We start from the raw sequence: 21,548 nt of genomic DNA on the forward strand, positions 1-21,548 counted from the left end.
CTCCCTTCACTGTATCCAGAGAAGTAAGATGCATTAACACAGTTCAAGGGCATATTTCAGCCAGACAAAAACTTTTGGGGTGCAAAGTAAGACAAGTGGATGCGGTGGTTTGGAGAGAGGATGTGCAGCCTGCAAAGAGGCCAGATAGAAAGTTCTGGGGTGTTGCATTTTGCCGCTGGGACTGACATTCTGCCCACCCCCATATTCTAATCAGAATGTACATATAGCTGTTCTTTAAAAACATATACAAAGATAGATAAAACAATTGTTGGGGGGTGGAGAAGACAGGAGAGGAGCAGGAGGCCAAGAGCAGCAGTGAAGTAGAATATAAAAGCTTTTGCTCCCCCTTGGCCAGATAATTGAGGAGGTGTCAGCTTGCACCATCCATCAGTTGTAGTGAAGTAGAAGCACTGACTCATTGCCTCCCCCAGAAAGGAGGGAGGTTGAAGACCTCCTCCTCCTCTCCCAATACCAATAATACAACAAAAGAATCGGAAACCTCTGCAGGCATTTATGTGGCTTGATTAAACAGACACCACAGCCTCTCTGCTGTGCCCTGAAACCTCCTTCCTTCCATCCCTTCCTTCAATTTTCTCTTCCTCGCCAATCCTTTTGAAGATGCATCAGGTCTGGAGTTCAGATTAATCCAACTGCTAGATGTATTATTCATTTCTATGCTTTAATGATGTGATAAGGTTTCTGGAAATAGGAAAAGGCTCATTAAACTGTCATTTGAATATAGATCACAACTAAATTTGGAGGGAGAGATGGAGCTTGCCAGCCAAGCGTTCTCTCCATCCCACATCCCTGCTTTGCACACATGCCGTGCGGGCATTTCCAGAGGAGAGAGCACAGAGATTAGCACTTATACACTATTGATTATTCAATTAATTAGTAGAAGGGGTGCAAGGAAAGGAAGGAATTTGTAAAGGGGGGCAATGCCTACAGACAGTGAGATCAGTAGAGGCAGGTCTGTCAATTTGCTATCTCAAAAAGGGAAAAAGTAAGAGAACCATACTTCTCTGGTTGATTGTCTAGTAATATCACAAAGAGCTATCTCTCACAGTTCCTCCTGGTTGGATGTTCTTCTCCATTTTCTAATACAAGAAGCCAATGAAAACTATTTCTACGCGCTCTCTCTACTCCCCTACCTGCTTCTTTCCCCCTTTTCCTTACTTGAGTCCTCTCCAGCTGGTACTGAAGATTGGAGATGTTTCAATATTTTTGAAACTTAATGAGTGTTTTGCCTCCACTTCTTCTGAAAAATAAACCCTTTGGAACCAATGGGATGCAACATATGGCTGCCTCTGAAGCTTCAGGTATGGATTTTTGGCTGGCACCCATTAATCTCAAACTTTTTTTGGAGCTTCCAGAGCTACATCACCTTGTGCTTATCCACTCATACCCTTGATGATGCTTCTTGTGGTCTCCTTGCTCCATTCCACCACAGAGTTGGAAGTAACCTTAGTAGTCATCTCCTCCAGTTTCCTGCCAATGTGGAAAACCCATTCCCATGGCATCCCTGATAGTCAATCATCCACTCACTCTTTGCTTAAAAGCAAAGACATGTTGACTGCTCTGTTTCACCAGGAAATCAAATCAAATCTTTATTGTTATGGTTAGGAAATTCTTCTTCATGTTTAAGTTGAAATCCCCTTTCTTAGCATTTTATCCAATGTTAGCCCTACTCAGAATAGACCCAATGAAATTAATGGACATGGCCAAGTTAGGGTCTTTAATTTCAGTGGGTCAACTCTGAGTCAGACTTGGTGGGATACAATGTGAACCTATTACCAGTGCTTTTTTCGGGGGGGGCAGGGGTATGCATACCCCTAAACATTTTGTGAATCTAAATTTGGCCTCATTAAAGGGCAGTGTTTCAATATGAGTAGGAAAATGAAAGTACCCCTAAACATTTTTTTAGAAAAAAAGAGCAATGCCTATTAGTATAGGTCCTACCTTTGGAACAGCAGAAAACCAATATGCTCCATAATTGTAGATGTGGCAGCCCTTCAAATTTTTGAAGAAGGCTGTCATTACCCATCTTAATCATTTCTTTTCCAGCTCAACAGAGGCAACTCCTTCAGTTTTTCTTCAAAGGACTCACTATCTTTGCTGTCTTTTGTTGGGAACATTTCAGTGTGTCAATATCCTTCTTAAAGCTCATTTCTGCTTCTTCCTCTCTCCAATGCTTGGAATCTCCAGCTGATACTGGCGATTTGACTAGATACATTTCAGTACTTCAGGTCTAGGTTTTCACATGGCAGCCATTCATTTCACAACCCTTAAGAATTTCCAGAGCTACATCACTGGAGTACACAATTAGACTCATTAAGGGAGTCCACTTAATGTGACCTGATTGCAGCTCTGGTTCAAAGTCTGATTTTGACCTATAAAGCTTCATGCATTCCAATAATTCAAGGACTACCTCTCTCCATTTAAACCAGCCTGGACCCTGTGTTCAGCATCTGAGGCCCTTTCTCTGTGTGCCCCTTCTGTAGAAGGTGTGCCTTACTTGCGGGAGGGACAGAGGGTGGCCGTATAAGGATGGGCCTTTTCAGTGAAACACACACAGCCTACACCAATTTGTGGAATGCTCTCCAAGGAAAACATGCCTGTTGCTATCATTGTCTATTTTGGGGTATCAGGCTAAGTCATTCTTTTTTCTTTTTACCCAGGCCTGTGATAGTTAAATTAGCCTCTACTTTGGTGCTCATCTTTTAGTGGGTCTGGGTATTGTGTTGAACCAGGAACATTTTAGGAATTTTGTGTTGCACATAAATTACTGGCTCAAATTTTCTGGCTCTTAATTGATTTTACCAGCATGTATTTTATCTTGTTCAGTCATTTTGAGATTTCTGTATATATACAGGAACGAACAAATATTATGATTAATCATCATAATCTCTGAACAATGTCTCATGTGGTCTCCTTCCAATATTGCTATACCATGGCATGCACATGGCACCTCCATGGCACTATGTCATTGATTGCCAGCTGCTGGGAATCACAGGTGGGGAGACTGCTGTGGCTCTCATGTCCAGATTGCAGGCTTCCTATCATCATCTGGTCAGCCAATGAGAACAAGATGCTGGACTAGATCAGCCACTAGCCCAATTCAGCAGCATTTCCTTATGTTCTTATGTAGGGAAGTCATATCCACCAACATCTCACAGACAAAAATAGGGATGCAGTGCCACTGTTCTCACATCAAGAATCACTTGGCAATCCCTGAGTTATCAACTTCTGCATACCATTGAAGGCTTTTTCTTTACTTCCTTGCAATATGCTGAATTCATTTGCATTCATGTTTAAATCCACTGATTTAAACGCCGAAAGGATGTTTTGTTCTTTTGGTTAAAGATACACTTTGGGGGTGGGGGAACCATAATTGTCTTACAATCTGTTTCCAAGTATTCAAAACATACCTTAGCAGCTGCAGTGTCTGAAATGGCAAGCTGTGCACTGCATGGTGCCGGAGGGCTCACATGCACTTGCATTTATGCTTGTGCATTAGAGGTAAGATCCATCCATCCACCCACTAAAAGATTTCACATCCAGCAGCTCTGCAGAAGGAGCTGAGTCCTGAAAAATGGGAACAAAGACTGGCAATATGTTAGCACAGCATCCAGAAAAATTATAAATAGGAACATTTACCAGGTCCAGGGATCTTAATCTCAGGGTCGTGGGTTCAAGCTTTGGGCAAAAGATTCCTGCATTGAATTAGATGACCCTTGTGGTCCCTTCCAATTCTACAATTCTATGATTCTGTGATTAGGAAATTCCTGCCTCTGGTCCAGTTGGCAGTGAATGCACACAAAATCGACACACCCTTCTCTCTATCTTCTGTGTTTGGCACTGACTGTCACTGCTTACATAGTCAAATTGGCACTGCCCATGCACCAAAGGGAGGTATAAGCAAGTTCAAGGGAACCCTAATGGTTTTCAGAAGTACCCATTTTGATGGAGGTCCCACTTGTCTCTCTGAATCCCCAGGTATCTATTCCTCTTTCATTCTGAAATCATCTGCAGAAGGGTAGGTGCTCTAGACTTAGCAGTTATCAACATACAAGGCTTCCTGTAGTTAGAAACATGGTCAATACATCTCCATGATATGAGGAGCAGTGGTTCTGAGGAAGGAACATAGGAAGCTGCCTTATACCGAGTCAGGCCACTGACCTATCTAGTGCACTACTGCCTATGATTGACTGGCAGTGGATCGCTGGGGTTTCAGGCAAGGAGTCTCTCCCAGGCCTGGCTGGAGATTGAACCTAGGACCACTTACAAACAAAAGAGATGCTCTACTACTGAGCTATGGTCCTTCAAATGAGCTATGGTTTCCCATAGGCTGTGCCTATACAGTTTCTGAGGGATCCTGAGATTGATTTAAAATAGTCTTGGGGGGAGGCATGTTCGTATGTGTACTTCCTCAGATAAAGGTTTGAAGCTCCCCCAGCTCTTGCCTGCTTTTGCATGGTGTGGTCCCTGAAAATTATCTTTCTGCAGCAGGGAAATCAAAGATATAGTCACAGCCTCTGGGTGAGTAGCTAACAAGTCTAGTTCTAAGGTGTAGGAATCTTCCCAACTCCACCTGCCCACAAGGACCTTAGCTCTAGGAAGAGGGGGGCACATTCTTTGCCATCATAGACTTCTGTTCTAGCAGACGATCTAATTGTGCTGAGATCCTACCTACTCTTTGGTGTACTTAGCATAATGCATAACCTAGTCCTAGAAGCTCCAGAAGATTTTGCAGGGTAGTCCTGTAAGAAAGAAGTGTGTTGGGTAAAGTCACACACTATTGACAAAAAAGGGAGAGTTCAATAGAAGATATGAAGAAATCTACCACTTCCATCTAGTGGGTCTGCTTACCTGTGTTACATAAGACTGTATAAGAAGCTACATTAGATAAGTAAAAATCCCACAGAGTACCCTGTAGTGACTATGAACAACCTCCAGGTTCATTTCAGCAAAAAAGGTTGAAATGTTTTGTCTTCCACCAGAGGGTGCTACAATGTCTTGTCATCTAGCCAGGAATAACAGCAGCATCAATCACAGGTTGGCTGAACTGGGGGTGGTGTGGTGGGGAGGCAGTTTCATTTTTATGACCTTCCACAGGGCTTAATCTCTGGATATTTATTATGAACATACAACAGTGTTGATGGATGAGCCACATGACACCCTCTTTCCTTTCCTTTGTTAATGAATCAGCTGGGGTAAAATTATGATGTTAAATAACCAGAAACACAAATGGTTCGTTTCTGAGTCCTTTTATGGGCTCCATTGCACTCCTGATGATGGCACTGGAAGGACAACAGAGTCGGGGTGCATTGAGGTCTCGCCACCCTCCTCACAAGACCCCTGCAACACTTTCTCCTTTCTCTGAAAGTTATCTGACATCATTGACAGCAGGGCCTCCACTGCAAGGAACCATGGGGAATGTAGTAACTATGGATTCTGAGGTGGCTATGGAACCTTACCCTTGCCATTGCACTGCTGAGCTCCGGGTGTCTGGGAGCCCTTTGACATAGGACATCAGCAGGACCTTTCTCCCCTTACTTTCCACCTCAAACCACACTCCTCTTCCCTGGCCTGGTAGGGTGAAAAGCAAAGAGGCCAGCAGCAAGCAGAGCCAATGACAGGCAGCTACTCATTTTCATTTTCTCCCTCTTTCTCCTGCCTGTGGAGCATGGACTTAGCCAGGATTGGGGGGGGGCAGGCATTATGCTGGGGGGGCAGAACTGAGTTATCTGCATGCAATTAGTCAGTTGAGTATTTCTATTTATTTACTTGATTTATGGAGGGGGCAGCTGATCCTCCTGGCTATGCCCCACTCCCAGCCATGCTCATGCTGTGGAGTCCTACAAGGGCAAAACTAAGATAAAGAGGGAGAAAGCTGACAGCTAAGGACATCTCCTGGATCAAATGTGAGTTAGAAAGCAGGGAAGTGAGGGCTGTCTGGGGGCAGACTGAAGTTAGTAGGGCAGTGCCCCATTTATCCTACTAGGCAAGCCTCCAATTCCCAAAGATCTGTGTCTAGAAGTGACTGAGTTCTCTGGCAACATTTCCTTCCTCTTTCACCATGGCAGTGCTCAGCTCTGGTGGGATTGCTGTGCAAAAATGCTAGTGACGCAGAAGAAAACCTCAAGCATCCTTCCCACCGCTTCTAATAGGGTAGATGCCTGCACGGCCACAAAAGAGAAAAACCACCATTTACACAGTGGGGGGGTGGGAGAGGGCATGGATTTGCATTTGCAGATTTTTATGCTTAGAAGGAAACTGAGAAATAATTATAACAATATAGCAAGCAGCAGAGTACATCTCACCACCATGTGAAAGACTGAGACCAGGTGACCTGTGTGCCTGGTCAGTCTGCTGTACAAGTGTTATCTCTCGATGGGCAAAATGTAAAGGTAAAGGAGCCCTGGACGGTTAAGTCCAGTCAAAGGCGACTATGGGGTGTGGAGCTTATCTCGCTTTCAGGCCGAGGGAGCCAGTGTTTGTCCACAGACAGTTTTCTGGATCACGTGTCCAGCATGATTAAAGAGCTTCTGGCACAACAGAACACCGTGATGGAAGCCAGAGTGCACGGAAACACTGTTTACCTTCCTGCTGCAGCGGTACCTATTTATCTACTTCTACTGGTGTGCTTTCGAACTGTTGGGTTGGCAGAAGCTGGGACAGAGCAATGGGAGCTCACCCCGTTGCGGGGATTAGAACCGCTGACCTTCTGATTGGCAAGCCCAAGAGATTCCATGGTTTAGACCACAGCACCACCTGTATCCCTCTTGATGGGCAATTCCAAGGCCCTCCTGCTCCCCATGTTTAGAGTGCTTTGTCATTTATTTACCACACTTGGACTGGACAGCCCATCGAACAGAAGAGTCCCCCAAATAGAGGAGGCCCTTTGTAAGGTTGGGTGCACCAAAACTTTCCATTTTTTGAAGGGAATGGAAGGTTTTATAAATGCAGGATGAGCAACGCCAGATGTTCCCCGCTTTCTCTTCCTGGGTACATTTTTGCGTATTCCAAATCTGAGTTTGAGAAACGCTCGTCAAAAATAAGAGCACCGGCACCACACATTGTGGCTCTCCATCCTCTCAGTTTCCTCTGTCCTTTACTCCTGCAGCATTTTAAATATAGAAATTAAAAAGGCACAAGCCAAGAGCATAAAACAACAGTTAATCAAAAGCTGAGTAACATAAAAACCACTCCAGCTAGAGAACAAAGGGCCTTTGTAACAGAACAAAGCCAGAGCCACTAGAACAGAGTGCTGAAGTGGAAGGAAATGCAGTCAGAATGGGGACACTCAACCTAACTCAAATCTTGGTACTTGCCCTAAACTCAAACTATTGGCCCACCTAGCCCAGTATTTATTTATTTATTTGGAAATAGTTTTTATTTGATTTTACAAGTATAAAATTATAACAAAACAAAACACATATCCATATTTAGAGATTGCTCTGAATCTCTAGACTTCCCACCTTCCCCTCCAAGGGTCCCATTGTCACTTCTTATAATTCGGCAATTCATAATTTACATCACTCCATTTTGTTCAGAATATTTGCTACATTACAAGTGTTATTGTAATCCTGCTAACGTTTTCATCTGCTTACAGTGGTCTCCCTGATAAATTATAAATTTATCCCATTCCTTAATAAGTTTAGGTTTTCTTGGTCCCTGAGTTTTCAGGTCAGTTTTGCCACTTCGGCATAGTCCAACATCTTAGTTTGCCATTCTTCTGGTAGGGACTTTGTCCTCTTCCCATCTCTGGGCTAGTATCATCCGCATGGCTGCTGTTGCATACATAAAAAATCATTTCTGTTCCTTTGGAATATCGGCACCTACAATTCCTAATAGAAAAGTTTCTGGGGGTTTTTATAAATAAAAGTTATTTTAAACATATTTTCAACTCATTATATATCATTTCCCAGAATGCTTTTATTACCTTACACATCCACCACATATGAGAAAAGGTACCTTCTTTTTCTTTACATTTCCAGCATATATTTGTACTTTTTCTTATACATTTTTGCTAACTTACCAGGAGTCAGATACTACCGGTACATCATTTTCATATAATTTTCTTTCAGCGTGAAACATGCTGAGAATTTCAAATCAGTTTTCCATAACCTTTCCCAGTCTGAAAGTTAGATATTATGCCCCAAATTCTTAGCCCAGTGGATCATTACAGATTTAACCTGTTTGTCCTTTGTATGCCAGGCCCACCTAGCCCAGTATTGTCTACTCTGACTGGCAGCAGCTATCCAGGGTCCAAAACTTAAATCTGCATCAATGAAAGTATAGTGTCCCAATGAAGGGAAGTAATAGTAAACCTGAATGAATCTGACAGTAAAGTAGTTTATGTTAATACAGTGGTATGTCGGGTTAAGAACTTAATTCGTTCTGGGGGTCTGTTATTAACCTGAAACTGTTCTTAACCTGAGGTACCACTTTAGCTAATGGGGCCTCCTGCTGCCGCCATGCCGCCACCACGAGATTTCTGTTCTCATCCTGAAGCAAAGTTCTTAACCCGCGGTACTATTTCTGGGTTAGCAGAGTCTGTAACCTGAAGCGTCTGTAACCTGAAGGGTCTGTAACCCGAGGTACCACTGTATGATTCAGATTCATGTGTGCTTTCTTTAAGAGGGACAGAAAGGGATTATCAACCAGGAAGGTATTATTGATAGGACTCAAACAAGTTAGCAACCCGCTTGTCGCTGCCTAAACTCAAACAGGGGATCATTTAAACTCTGCTAAATTATATAAACGTTCCCACAGCTCACCCCCTTGGCCCCTTACTCCAGGCGGTGCCCCCCTGGGACACTGCCACCTTGGGAGGCTGGCCCCGTCCCCAGGTGAAAAGCATGTGCGCTGCTCCAGGTGCCGGAGCAGCTAGCTCCGCCTCTGCGTAGAAGATGGAGGGATGCGGGTGGTGCTGTGGGTTAAACCACAGAGCCTAGGACTTGCCGATCAGAAGGCTGGCGGTTCGAATCCCCGCGAAAGGGTGAGCTCCCGTTGCTCGGTCCCTGCTCCTGCCAACCTAGCAGTTCGAAAGCATGTCATAGTGCAAGTAGATAAATAGGTACTGCTCCAGTGGGAAGGTAAACGGCGTTTCCGTGCGCTGCTCTGGTTGTGCCAGAAGTGGCTTAGTCATGCTGGCCACATGACCCAGAAGCTGTACGCCGGCTCCCTCGGCCAATAAATCGAGATGAGAGCCGCAACCCCAGAGTCGGCCATGACTGAACCTAATGGTCAGGCGTCCCTTTACCTTTACCTCTAAGCAGAGACTGGATGGGCACATGTCATGTATGATTTAGTTGAGATTCCTGCATTGCAGGGGACTGGACGAAATGACTGTTGGGGTCCCTTCCAATTCTACAACTCTATGATTCTATATTTTCCTTGCTAGCTTTGTTTTTCATCTTGAGAGGCAAGGGGATGAACCTGGGACATTCTGCATGAAAAACTCTCCTACTGAGCTATGGCCCCACCCTATTTACCAGGTTGCAGTTTACCCACAAGGCTACTAAACCAAGGAAGCCATGCAGTATTAACTCCGACATCTCTTTTTCGAGCACTTTAACACTTAAGGAAGGGGGGGAGAAATTTAATTCAGTCCTCATTTAAAGGTTGAACTGTGTAATCAGCATTTTCTGAAACGATATGCAGTCTGAAACATAGCCGTTTCTCCAAATGCACTCTTCTCTGAATTTTGCAGTTCAATTCCTCAACCAAATAAGTCATTCATAAATGCATGTACTAGGGGAAAGTGTGTGTAAGTGGAAACATAAGTGGGGGAGGGATTAAAATAAAAAATGCATTAAATTAGGGGAAATGGTTTGCAAAAAAAGGGTTATAAGGTGAAAGTCTGTACAAAACGTGCATATTAGAAGAATGAAAATGCAGATTAATTTTAATGCAAACTTTAAAAAAACACACAGAAAAGTTTGGGGAAATGTGAGGAAGTGAATTTAAGATTGGGAAAATGATAAATTGAAATTGACAGATTTGTCTACCTCCTATTAACTATCTCCCAGCATTTTACATATCCTAACTGAGCCTTCTATTTCCATCCCACTTATATAAATAAAATAAAAAATTCCTTCAACCTACAGATTAGTGAACCCCTTTTCATAGAGATTGCTGTGCATATTGAGAGATTCACCCTTGAAGCAAGACATTGCTGTGAAGCACTTTTTCTTTTTCATGTATAAACTGCTAATTTGACATTGTTATTTCTGCTCTTGTTGCTGCTGTCGTGTTTCTAATTTTGCATCTTCACATTTTACACTGCATTTCCTGATGGGTCACAATGCCAAAATGGTGTGGTGTGAACCACGTATTTTCTTTTCATATTTTCTTTGCAATAATTTCTGTAGAGATAACACTAATGAATGATAAAATTTCACATGATTGTTGCTGCTGGTGTTTAGCATTTAACCAGCAGCTCAATATGATTAAAATTATAATCTGTTTGGCATTCTCCAAAGTCAGTGAATCTACCTGTTATTGTGCCCATTTCACAGATGGAGAACTGAGGTTGAAACTTAGCAAGTAAGGTAACCCACAACTGCCTAGTAATTTAATGGGTGGCTTGGGATTTGAACTCGTGCCCAACACTGTAGTGCTGCATAACACAGTGACTCTCAAAGGCCTCTTCACCCAAATCTGGTATGTTGCAGAGCAGTGGATGCATATCGGATGGAATTTTAAAAGCGCATCGAGATTCTTTGCGAACGAAAAACTTGTATATAAATGCTGTTGCAGCTAAATGGGCCTCATTACCTATAATAAGATGCAATGATGTTCTGGATTTTAGGAGTGTTTCCAGATTCCTCAAATGACACTTCTCTGTCACCAACTCAGGCACTTACAATAATGCGCCAGTGGGGGGTGAAAACACCATCGTTGGATATGTTTGTGTGCATATGTTTTTATACATCCATCCAGTGGGTGTGAATAGAACACAACTTCTATATATAAACCCCATTACAGTATTACACCGCAATTTTTTGTCATTATCCTCAGTAAAGATCAGGCTCATCTGTAGGCAGCAATGAAAGAAAGTGGAATAATGCTGGAAATGATAAACACATTCACTTAGCGGAGGGTTTTGTGGGTGTGCCACAAGAAGTGTACTTAGTATATCTTGCTAGTAAAAGGAGTTACATTACAAGCATGACTTTGTATCACCAGAAATATTCTTGCCTATAGTATATTGGAGTGGCCCACTGGACTTCCTTTGCAAACTTTACTAGCCTCTTTTGCACTACCACCAAACACGCTATAATTATATTTAACATCAACCAGTTATTCTCCAAATATTGTTCGACTCCCATCAGTCCTAGGCAGCGTGGCCAATGGTCAGGGTGATGGAAGCACAGAACCCATAAATCAGGACGATATCAGTTTGGAGAAGGCTAGTCTAAAGTAATAATCCTCCACTTTTTAAGATCTGGGACTCGCCATTATTAACAACATCCTTCAAGAATGACCCGTGCTTCATTTTTTATCATTGTTGCTGTTTAGTCATGTCCGACTCTTTGTGACCCCATGGACCAGAGCACGCCAGGCAGCCTTCTACTGCCTCACACAGTTTGGTCAAACTCATGTTAGTAGCTTCGAGAACACTGTCCAACCATCTTGTCCTCTGTCGTCCGCTTCTCCTTGTGCCCTCAGTCTTTCTCAACACCAGGGTCTTTTCCAGGGAGTCTTCTCTTCTCATGAGGTGGCCAAAGTATTGGAGTCTATTGGATCTGTCCTTCTAATGAGCACTCAGGCCTGATTTAATTCAGAATGGATAGGTTTGATCTTCTTGCAGTCCACGGGACTCTCAAGAGTCTCCTCCAGCACCATAATTCAAATTTGTCAATTCTTCAGCGATCAGACTTCTTTATGGTCCAGCTCTCATTTCCGTACATAACTACTGGGAAAACCATAGCTTTAACTATATGGACCTTTGTCGGCAAGATGGTGTCTCTGCTTTTTAAGATGCTGCCTAGGTTTGTCATTGCTTTTCTCCCAAGAAGCAGGCATCTTTTAATTTCATGACGGCTGTCACCATCTGAAATGATCATGGAGCCCAAGAAAGTAAAATCTCTCACTGCCTCCATTTCTTCCCCTTCTATTTGCCAGGAGGTGATGGGACCAGTGGCCATGATCTTAGTTTTTTTTCATGTTGAGCTTCAGACCATATTTTGCGCTTTCCTCTTATCCAGTTCTAACTGTAGCTTCTTGTCCCACATAGAGATTTCTCAGGAGACAGATGGGTGATCAGGCACTCCCATTTCTTTAAGAATACACTGCAGCAAAATGTTTTAATATGGAGTGCTCCTGTTCAGGTTGCTAGCTAGCCGTGTCTACTTCTGGGAAGCTAATTCTGTTCCTTTTCCTTCCTGTGATTCTGTGGGCAACAATTTTATTATGAAAAAGGCCTGCATTGTAAGAAACTAACCTGTAACATTTCAGAAACATGAGTGTTTGGATTTTTCTGCAGTGTTTCTCCATTTGTGGAATGCTCTCCCTGGGGAGGTTCAGCTCACACCTTCATTATCTCTAGGTGCTAGGTTAAAGCATTCCTCTTCAGTCAGGAAGGGGGGATTATTGAATTGTTTCTGCTTCTGTTTTTATTATATTTTTTTTGTTTTTTATATTGTAATTTGATGTTGTGAACTGCCCTAAGATCTACGGATGTAGAGTGGTATGCAAATTTTATAAATAGCAATAATAATAGGAAGATATGGAGGGAAAACACTGTGCTTGGAGAGTCCCAGTAATATTATTCCCTCTGGTACAAAGCTGGACCTATCAGTCACCAAAGAGCTCTCCTTCCTCACCTGTTCTCTCCATCCTTATACAACAAGCTTGGGGAGAAATGATTCAGTTTTTGCAGGCATGCTGTCTGCACAGAGTTTTTCTGTTTTTGATCTCTGAATCCCCCCCCCCCAACTGCTTCAGTGATCTCTGCTCCAAGGAACTTTGGACAGTTCCAAATCTCTACAGAGCATGCCAGGCCACATGCCAGTGGCGGTCAAGGCTAGAGGCAAAAGTGGACAAAACAATGTGGATTTTGCCCACTGTCTACATGCATTCACACACACCCCTCGCTACTTGCCACCTAGGCAAGCAAGAGGCATCAGGGTTAGCAAACTTTTTCAGCAGGGGGCCGGTCCACTGTCACTCAGACCTTGTGGGGGGCCACACTATATTTTTTGGGGGGGAATGAACAAATTCCTATGCCCCACAAATAACCCAGAGATGCATTTTAAATAAAAGCACACATTCTACTCATGTAAAAACACGCTGATTCCTGGACCGTCCGTGGGTTGGATTTAGAAGGTGATTGGGCTGGATCCAGCCCCCGGGCCTTAGTTTGTCTACCCATGCAATAGTTCAAGGAAAAATTCAGCCAGGCAAAAAGTGCTCAAGGAGGGTGTCAATGACAGCTGACAAGGGGTCTGATTCGGGACAGTGTGTAGCCTGGGGAACACCCCAAAGGTAAGACAGAGAGGTTTGGAGGGCTGCATTTGGCCCAAGGGTCTAAAGTTCAGCACCCATATTCTATGCACGGCTGGTCCTTACCTGACTTTCAGCCTGGATGTTTCATCTCCCCGAATGTGGCGCCTTCTTGTGCAACATGGAATTATTGAGTGAACAACTGACAGGACGTTTGTCCCGCCTCTCCTCCAAAGCCACCCTGCACATAACCATTAGCACCTCTGCAGAAGAAAACAAAGCAAACCATCTCTCTGAATTAACCTCTCAGCACCGGGTGACTCTCACCTGCCACAGGCAACGGCTGATGGGATTAGGTCAGCCTCATTAAATGTGGATAATCTGATAATAAGCACTCTGCTCCCCTGCCCGCCATAACAACCTGCATTATAAATTCTTCATAAAGAGGATGTATTCTAGCAGATGCATTTAATCTGCTTCAGACTTAGCATTAGTGGAAAGGGGGAAAAATATTCTACTTCCCTCAATGCCTAACAGGATTAGTTTAAAATGTCTTCCTTTTTTAAAGAAAGAAAGAAAGAAAGAAAGAAAGAAAGAAAGAAAGAAAGAAAATAATAATAATAATCCCAAAGTCTGCTGTTGTTGTTATCAGTTTAAGAAAACACATTCAATTTTGCAGTTGTCTATTAAAAATTAATTGTTCTCTGCATTGGGAAATTGAGGCAAGCGCCATGTTAGGGTGCAGAATCAGATACTGATTAGCCAAAGCAGTGGTTTCCTTCTTGGTAAAGTAATTTGTAGCCTCCAGGTTCCAGGCATCAACGTGGAGCATGGAATAATTGGAAAAATGCTTTTTAAAAGTTAAATCTATATATAACATACTTAAAGAAATGGATGATCTGAGAGTTTGCAAGGATAAAATGATTGGCTACCTGTTAACGATCCTCAGGAAGTCAGGAAGCTATTACGAAGCTATTAGGAATAGGTATCTGTACGGATACCTGGGAAGTCAGTTTTTTATGGAATCTGATCTGAATGGATCTTATATGCACCTCCCATACTAACGGTAATTGCACACCAGATTCTGTACTTTGTCAATGTTCTGAGTCTTCAGCTTTTTTTAAAAAAAAAGTATCAAAAGACATTTTAAAATGCATGTTTGGAAGAAAATCCATTTAGAGATGCATATTGGAAAGCAAACATGCTTCAAAATATGTATTTAAATGCAAACTTTTAATGTTTAAATGCAGTTTAGTATGGAAATGAGATAAAGCAAACAGATGTTGAATGAGGTTCTGGGAAAGGAATACAGACCAGAGATAGACTGATTCCCCCATTGTTAGTCATCTGTGGGGAATCTGATTCTCTCACATCATGTTTGGGGCATCGAAAAAAGTCAGATGCCATAGAAGAACAACTTATTTATTTAAATTAAATATTTAGTTCAATGCATCTGTCAGGCTTCCTGTTCTTGTTAACACCCCCAAGGGAGCCGCCAGAATTCCAGAATGGTTCCTTACTCCAGGTTTCACCTGGTGGATCCTCAACTTCCCATGAAGGAAAGGACTTTTCTCACCACAGTGTCCCTTTTGTGATACACAATGCTTGCAAAATTCCCTTTGCTATCTCTTGTTTCACCTCTGAGACAGCAATGTAAGAACATAAGAAGAGCCTGCTGGATCAGGCCAATGGCCCATCTAGCCCAGCATCCTGTTCTCACAATGGCCAACCAGATGACTGTGGGAAACCCAAAAGCAGGATCCAAGCAGAAGATCAGCTGGTATTCAGAAGTATAGCTGTTCCTCTCAGAAGTATAGCTGAAGGAGCATCTCCCTCCCCATCATTCTGCCCGGACACTGAGGTCCAGCTCCAAAGACCTTCTGGTGGTTCCCTCACTACGAGAAGTGAGGTTACAGGGAGCCAGGCAGAGGGCCTTCTCGGTAGTGGCACCTTCCCTGTGGAATGCCCTCCCATCAGATGTCAAGAAAATAAACAACTATCTGACTTTTGGAAGACATCTGAAGGCAGCCCTGTTTAGGGAAGTTTTTAACATTTGATGTTTTATTGTGGTTTTAATATTCTGTTGGAAGCCACCCAGAGTGGCCGGGGAGGCCTGGCCAAATGGGCGGAGTATAAATAATATATCATCATCATCATCACAGCTGCCTCGCTGTTCATCCCTCTTTTGTCTTTATAAGTGCAAGCTTCCCTCCTCTCTTTTTCTTCTCCCTCTGATTTCGTATTCTGTTCCCCTGGTCTCTCTAGGTCAGAGGTTCGCCCACTCTTTGCTCCTTACTCTGCACACTTGGTACTTGCCAACCATCCTTCCTCCTTGTCTTCCTCTCTATGTTTACGGCTTCTCCTATCACACTCTTCCATCCTGCAATCCATCCTTTATGAGGCTGCAGCAAACACGTGAGGCTGCCACTCTGCCACCCCCATGGCAGTATTTTATTTATGCATTTATATGCATTTGTTGTCCACCCTTTACCATGCAGTCCCACAGTGCAACATATTTCATACAACCCAATGCAACAATTAAACCATGTAATGCATAAACCTGACTCAACCATACACTAAACCGAATCAAAAGGAGTCAGAAACAGCAGCAGCACTGCAACTGAACGAATACTCAGATCTCGTCCTCCACTTGCAAAGACCTCTGAAAAAAAATGTATGTCTTGGAATGATGTCAAAATATATGTAATAATGAGGGGAGGGCATGCCATGAACTTGGCAGCACCAGAGAAAATTGAGTCTATTTATGCTGTATCCTTCAGCACCAAAACTAAATTAGAGGTATCACCAAAATACTAAACTACAAATGCACACAAAAGGGAGAGGAGATGCATTCTTCATAGCCCAGCTATGAGCTGAGAATTAGACAAATTCAATTGAAATCCACACTCTTTGATGTGAGGACTTTAATGTTCTTTAATTAGTTGAAATTTGGAGGGGACAGAGCAGGTAGTGTGAATTCAGAGAAGTTTAAGATAAATAGAGAAAATATGATTAGAACGTATTTGAGCAGAATAGTAAAAGCATGTATTTGGTTGATGGAGTTATTGGAATATTTATACCTTGTTTTTATATCATACTCTTGTACATCGTCATGGCTGCCAAAAGCACTACAAATTATGGTGTGACTTGTGATGGTATATGTGGAGTCCAAGTGAGCCTCCTCATGAATTTTTGGTGAGATCTCATGAGATTTCAGCAAGATCTTGCAAGATCTCACCAGAAATAGATGCTGCCTCTCTGTTGGAGGTGGAAGCAGCAGGACAGCCGTGGCACCTGAAGGGAGTGCCACCTGGGGGGGTTTCTACCACCTGAAGTGGCTGCTTCACCCCACCTCATGGGTAGGTTGGCCATGTATGAAACTAATCATGAAAGAGTTCTCCATCCTCACCTTCTCTCTGTACCTTTATACGACAAGATTGTGGAGAAATGTTCAAGTTTTTGCCAACATGCTATCTGCACAATTTAAAAACAACAACACCTGAATCTTTGTGTCACCCTAAACTGCCTCAGTGGTCCCCATTCTAAGGCACTTTGGAAAGATCCAAATCTATAGGAAGCAGACCCACTTTGGTTCTTAATTCAGCATTCATCTGATGTGTCCCCCTAATGTTTAGCTTCTGACTCAGTCAGAAATGGAAAGGTTCCTTCCTTCTGTGAATCATTCACTCTGTCTCCCTCTCTTTCTCTTCTTTTGATTGCCCAGACAATTTGCTGGGATGTGTGGAAAGACCAGAAAGAAATGAGGGGGGAAGCTCTTCTGGCCCATTTCTTAGTCTTTATTATTGGCACAGTGAAAGGAAGCAAATGTATGAAGTAATGAAAGGAAGAAATAAGGAAGGTTTCAGGCCAAAAGGCTGAGCTGCCCATCAAGTTAAATTTTAATATGAATTGTAAGGAATTTACATAGTTCCTAGCTAAAGCAGAGCAAAATTAAGCTGCTTATGAGTGTACTAGTGTATAATCAAAAATATGCTTTCACTTTTCAGTAAATGTCAACCTGGGGTTTAATAAAATCCCATGTTGTGGAACAGGGAACTGGCCCTCACTTTCCATATTTTGTGGGGCATGGGGAGAGACGTGTTTCGACAACTGCCAAAACTTGTTCACTTATGACAAACTATTGCCTCTGAAGATTAAAATGAAACAGGATGAACCCAAGCAATAAAATAAGATAAAACTGTGCTAAGACTGTCATTTTATTTAGTAAAAAAACAGTATGTTCAACTAAACAGCAAATGGATGAATCCCCCTATTGTAAACAGTATGTCGGGGACTGGCAGGGCTCTGACAAGGGTATGAAGAAGGCAGGGGGCCCAGGCGCTGACCCAGAGAGGGGGGCAGTGATTTATGTTCAAGTGAAGGGCAGGCTGGTTGAATCTACTGCCCCACTGTCTCCTAGAACCAGGAGGGACTTATAGAGGGAAGCACAGCAGCAAGTTCCATGCAGGGGAAGTCTCAAGCAGCATGTGCAGACTGTCAGATGGGGGTACATAAGCCGTGTGTGTGTGTGTGTGTGTGTGTGTGTGTAGCCCCACTGTTTTTTCAGCTGCTCCAGTGGGCACTTGGGAAAGTTAATGCCAGCTACGTAGACTCTAGAAGTGTGTGTGTATCTGGTGCACCTTAAGAGCTTCAGTAAGTGTGTGTTTTTGTCAATAAAGAATTAACTATGGGCTGTTTGCCTTCCTTGGCTGGGTGTGTGCAGAGTACAGCACCCATAACTTGCAGCAGGTTTGAGGAGTCTCTCATTTTCCAGATACTGTTGTACTCCAACTCCCATCAGCCACAGCCAGCAGGGAGGATGGGAGTTATAGTGTACAACATCTGGAGGGTCACAGGTACCCAATCCCTGATGTTCTACCAAGATCAGGACTCCCCTTCAAGTCTAGGTTTCATGTCTGCACAGCTAGTGGAGCAAAACTGATAAGTCTGCTAACTCTGAATATTTGCTTCTGGGGATATTCACATGAAGATGAGGAGGATATGGAAACTCTAGAACAGAAATCAAGAACCAGTGACCCTTCAGATGAGGGTTGACTCCAACTCCCATATGCCCTGACAAGTGGCCATGTTTGGTGAGGCTGGCTAGAGTCCAGAAAGATCTGGAGGGCAGTGAGTTGTCATCTTTGTTCTAAAAGCTACGCAAAGCTTGTTGCGGTAACCAGCACACTGTTAAAAGGCTCAGGTTGTAGGTATGGTGCTTTTGGGGGATGGGGAGAAATGAGATTCTAAAGTTTTGCAGATAAATAGAAAAGAGTCCAAGATTCTGGAAGCCAGCACATCTCGTGTGCCCCCAGCATAAACATAATAGAGTCTTCATTTTTCAAGACACCTCAAAGTTAGTTGTATTATTCTAGCTACATTTTTCATAAATTAACTATGCACGTATCTGAAAAGCAAACTTGAAATTGCTTCAAGGAGAGCTGGCAACCTGACCTACAATTAGCAATGTTTTGGAGTCATGAAGCTTTATTTTCATCTTGACAACTATTATTTAATATATATTGCTTTTTATAAAATCTCTATCCTGCTTAATGAATACGATATATCTGAGCCAGACTGGAAAATACTTCTCCCTGATCTGACCCAGTGCATGGAGTGTAAACAGTTTCATCCCATCCACCCTGTGTCCCTGTGTCTGTATCTCTGTTGTGTGGCCTGTTGTTGCTGGTGAGTGACTGCTTGGGTTGGGAACTGTTTGTAAGTTAGCACAGGCCTTCCACTCAAGGCCTGTGGGAAGTAAATGCCATTATCAATCAATCTCCTTTTTTGTCATAGAAAAAGTGCATCTAATACATGTATCAGAACACAACACAGTTAACAAAACATAGCAGGAGATACCTTAGTACCTAAAAGGAGCTTTGAGGGAGCTGCTCTGGAAGAAACTGTCCAAATTGAACATTGATGGAAAGTTACTCTTTCTCATCAGAAAACAACACACTTCCATGTGCTGCCAGGTGAAATGCTCCCCATTAGGCAGGCTAACCCCCCAAAATCATTGCCAACAAAGGGGTAAACAAGGGTTGTGTCTTAGCCCGGTATTTATTCCACCTTTTCTTAAACTCCCTTGCTCCATGTTTACACAGGGTGGATGGCCATTGCCCGAAGCTCAGATCCATCCACGTTACCATCTTACTATATGCCAAACAACACAGTCATCTTGTCTCGCACAAGGGTTGGCTTGAAGCAGCTTTTGTGGAATATTGTATAGCCATTATCCAGCAAGACCACTGGTGATATATTTGAGTAGTTTTAACTGAGAGCTGTGACAACAAATACAGGAGAGATAAGTACCGTATTTTTTACTCTATAAGACTCACTTTTTCCCTCCCAAAAAGTAAGGGGAAATGTGTGTGCATCTTATGGAACGAATACAGGCTGCACAGCTATCCCAGAAGCCAGAACAGCAAGAGGGATCGCTGCGCAGCGATCCCTCTTGCTGTTCTGGCTTCTGAGATTCAGAATATTATTTTTTTCTTGTTTTCCTCCTCCAAAAACTAGGTGCGTCTTATGGTCTGGTGCGTCTTATAGAGTGAATAATACGGTACACAGATGCCAACTCTGCACCCACATTAACTTTGGCAGCACTATTACAGGTAGGGATATTGAAGAATTCTGATAAAAATGAAAACAAGAGCGGAATTTGCTGATGTTTGGAATGGAATGCAATCCAGAGACTATGATAGATATTCCTTGTTGTTGTTGTTTTCAGTCCACAAAAAGTATGCAATTGACTACATTCCCCCCATTTGCACTTTGTTTCCTTTGCATTGAAATGAATGGGGTGGAATAAAAGAACAACAATTTACACAATTATTTGCATAAATTATGTAAGTTATGACATTTCTCCACAGTGAAGTGACTAAAATTGGTTTTGGCGAAAAGCGAACTGCATTGGAATGGAAACAGGGCTGCCTGTGACAAATACAGGGTTGAATGTAATGTGATGCTTTCTTACATCCCTGATTAAAAGGTAAAGGTAAAGGTAAAGGTACCCCTGCCCGTACGGGCCAGTCTTGACAGACTCTGGGCTTGTGCGCCCATCTCACTCAAGAGGCCAGGGGCCAGTGCTGTCCAGAGACACTTCCGGGTCACGTGGCCAGCGTGACATCGCTGCTCTGGCGAGCCAGAGTCGCACACGGAAACACCGTTTACCTTCCTGCTGGTAAGCGGTCCCTATTTATCTACTTGCACCCGGAGGTGCTTTCGAACTGCTAGGTTGGCAGGCGCTGGGACCAAGCAGCGGGAGCGCACCCCGCCGCAGGGATTCGAACCGCCGACCTTTTGATTGGCAAGTCCTAGGCGCTGAGGCTTTAACCCACAGCGCCACCTGCGTCCCTACATCCCTGATTACAGGACCTGATAATGTCACCCACAACATCATTTTCCAGTGTGATGTACACCATCATCTGCCAGCGATGCCCTTCTGCATACACATCTCTATACAAAACAATGACTCGACACAAATCTGACATGTGAAATGGCAACCTAGGAAAGCTAGTAGGGAAAATGTTTCAGCCTCCCAGGGCATTGTGACTGACCAGAGAGTGACCATCCTTGAACAAAGAAACTTCAGAGGGAGACTGAAACATGAAACATCAAGAGCTTCAGTGCTGCCACTTTTAAATTGAACTAGCACAAATGTACCTGCACCTAAGGATAACACTTTATACATCTGATCAAGTGGACTGTAGTCCAAATAAGTTCATACTATAATAAATATATTCATGTTTAAAAGGCTACAAGGCTCTTTTGTTGTTATGGCCAGCTGTATGTGTATCAAGACATCTGCTACACTGTTCCCAGTATAGCTCCTGCAGCTTAATTTTACTTCCTCCACTGGAATCAATGGCTCCATTAGTTCCTAGGGGGTGACAAAAGGCTTCTGAGACTGTTGGAGTCTTTGAACTGGCTCAGAAAAAAAAGGTATTGTTGTCTACCTGAAGAGCTGCATGCACAATACAGAGCTATCCGATCTTCTCACTCAGTATAAGGTAACTATGTTATACACTTCAATGGAGGTGGCATGATTTCTGAATTGCATGCTTTGTATGGCGAACCCAGCTAGAAGTGGG

The 21,548-nt window shown here is 43.1% G+C and overlaps 1 long non-coding RNA gene across 1 annotated transcript in view; it reads left to right on the top strand.

The window, feature by feature from the left end:
• LOC310832269 overlaps positions 1-21,118 on the top strand; it is a 40,489-nt gene extending 19,371 nt beyond the window's left edge. The window contains exon 3 of the long non-coding RNA XR_014558226.1: positions 20,830-21,118. This is a non-coding gene — a long non-coding RNA (uncharacterized lncRNA). The remainder of the gene's footprint in view (positions 1-20,829) is intronic.
• The last annotated feature ends 430 nt before the right edge of the window (positions 21,119-21,548 follow it).

Source organism: Podarcis gaigeae (assembly GCF_964106915.1).
Source record: "Podarcis gaigeae genome assembly, chromosome: 15".
In the NCBI taxonomy this organism is placed as follows: domain Eukaryota; kingdom Metazoa; phylum Chordata; class Lepidosauria; order Squamata; family Lacertidae; genus Podarcis; species Podarcis gaigeae.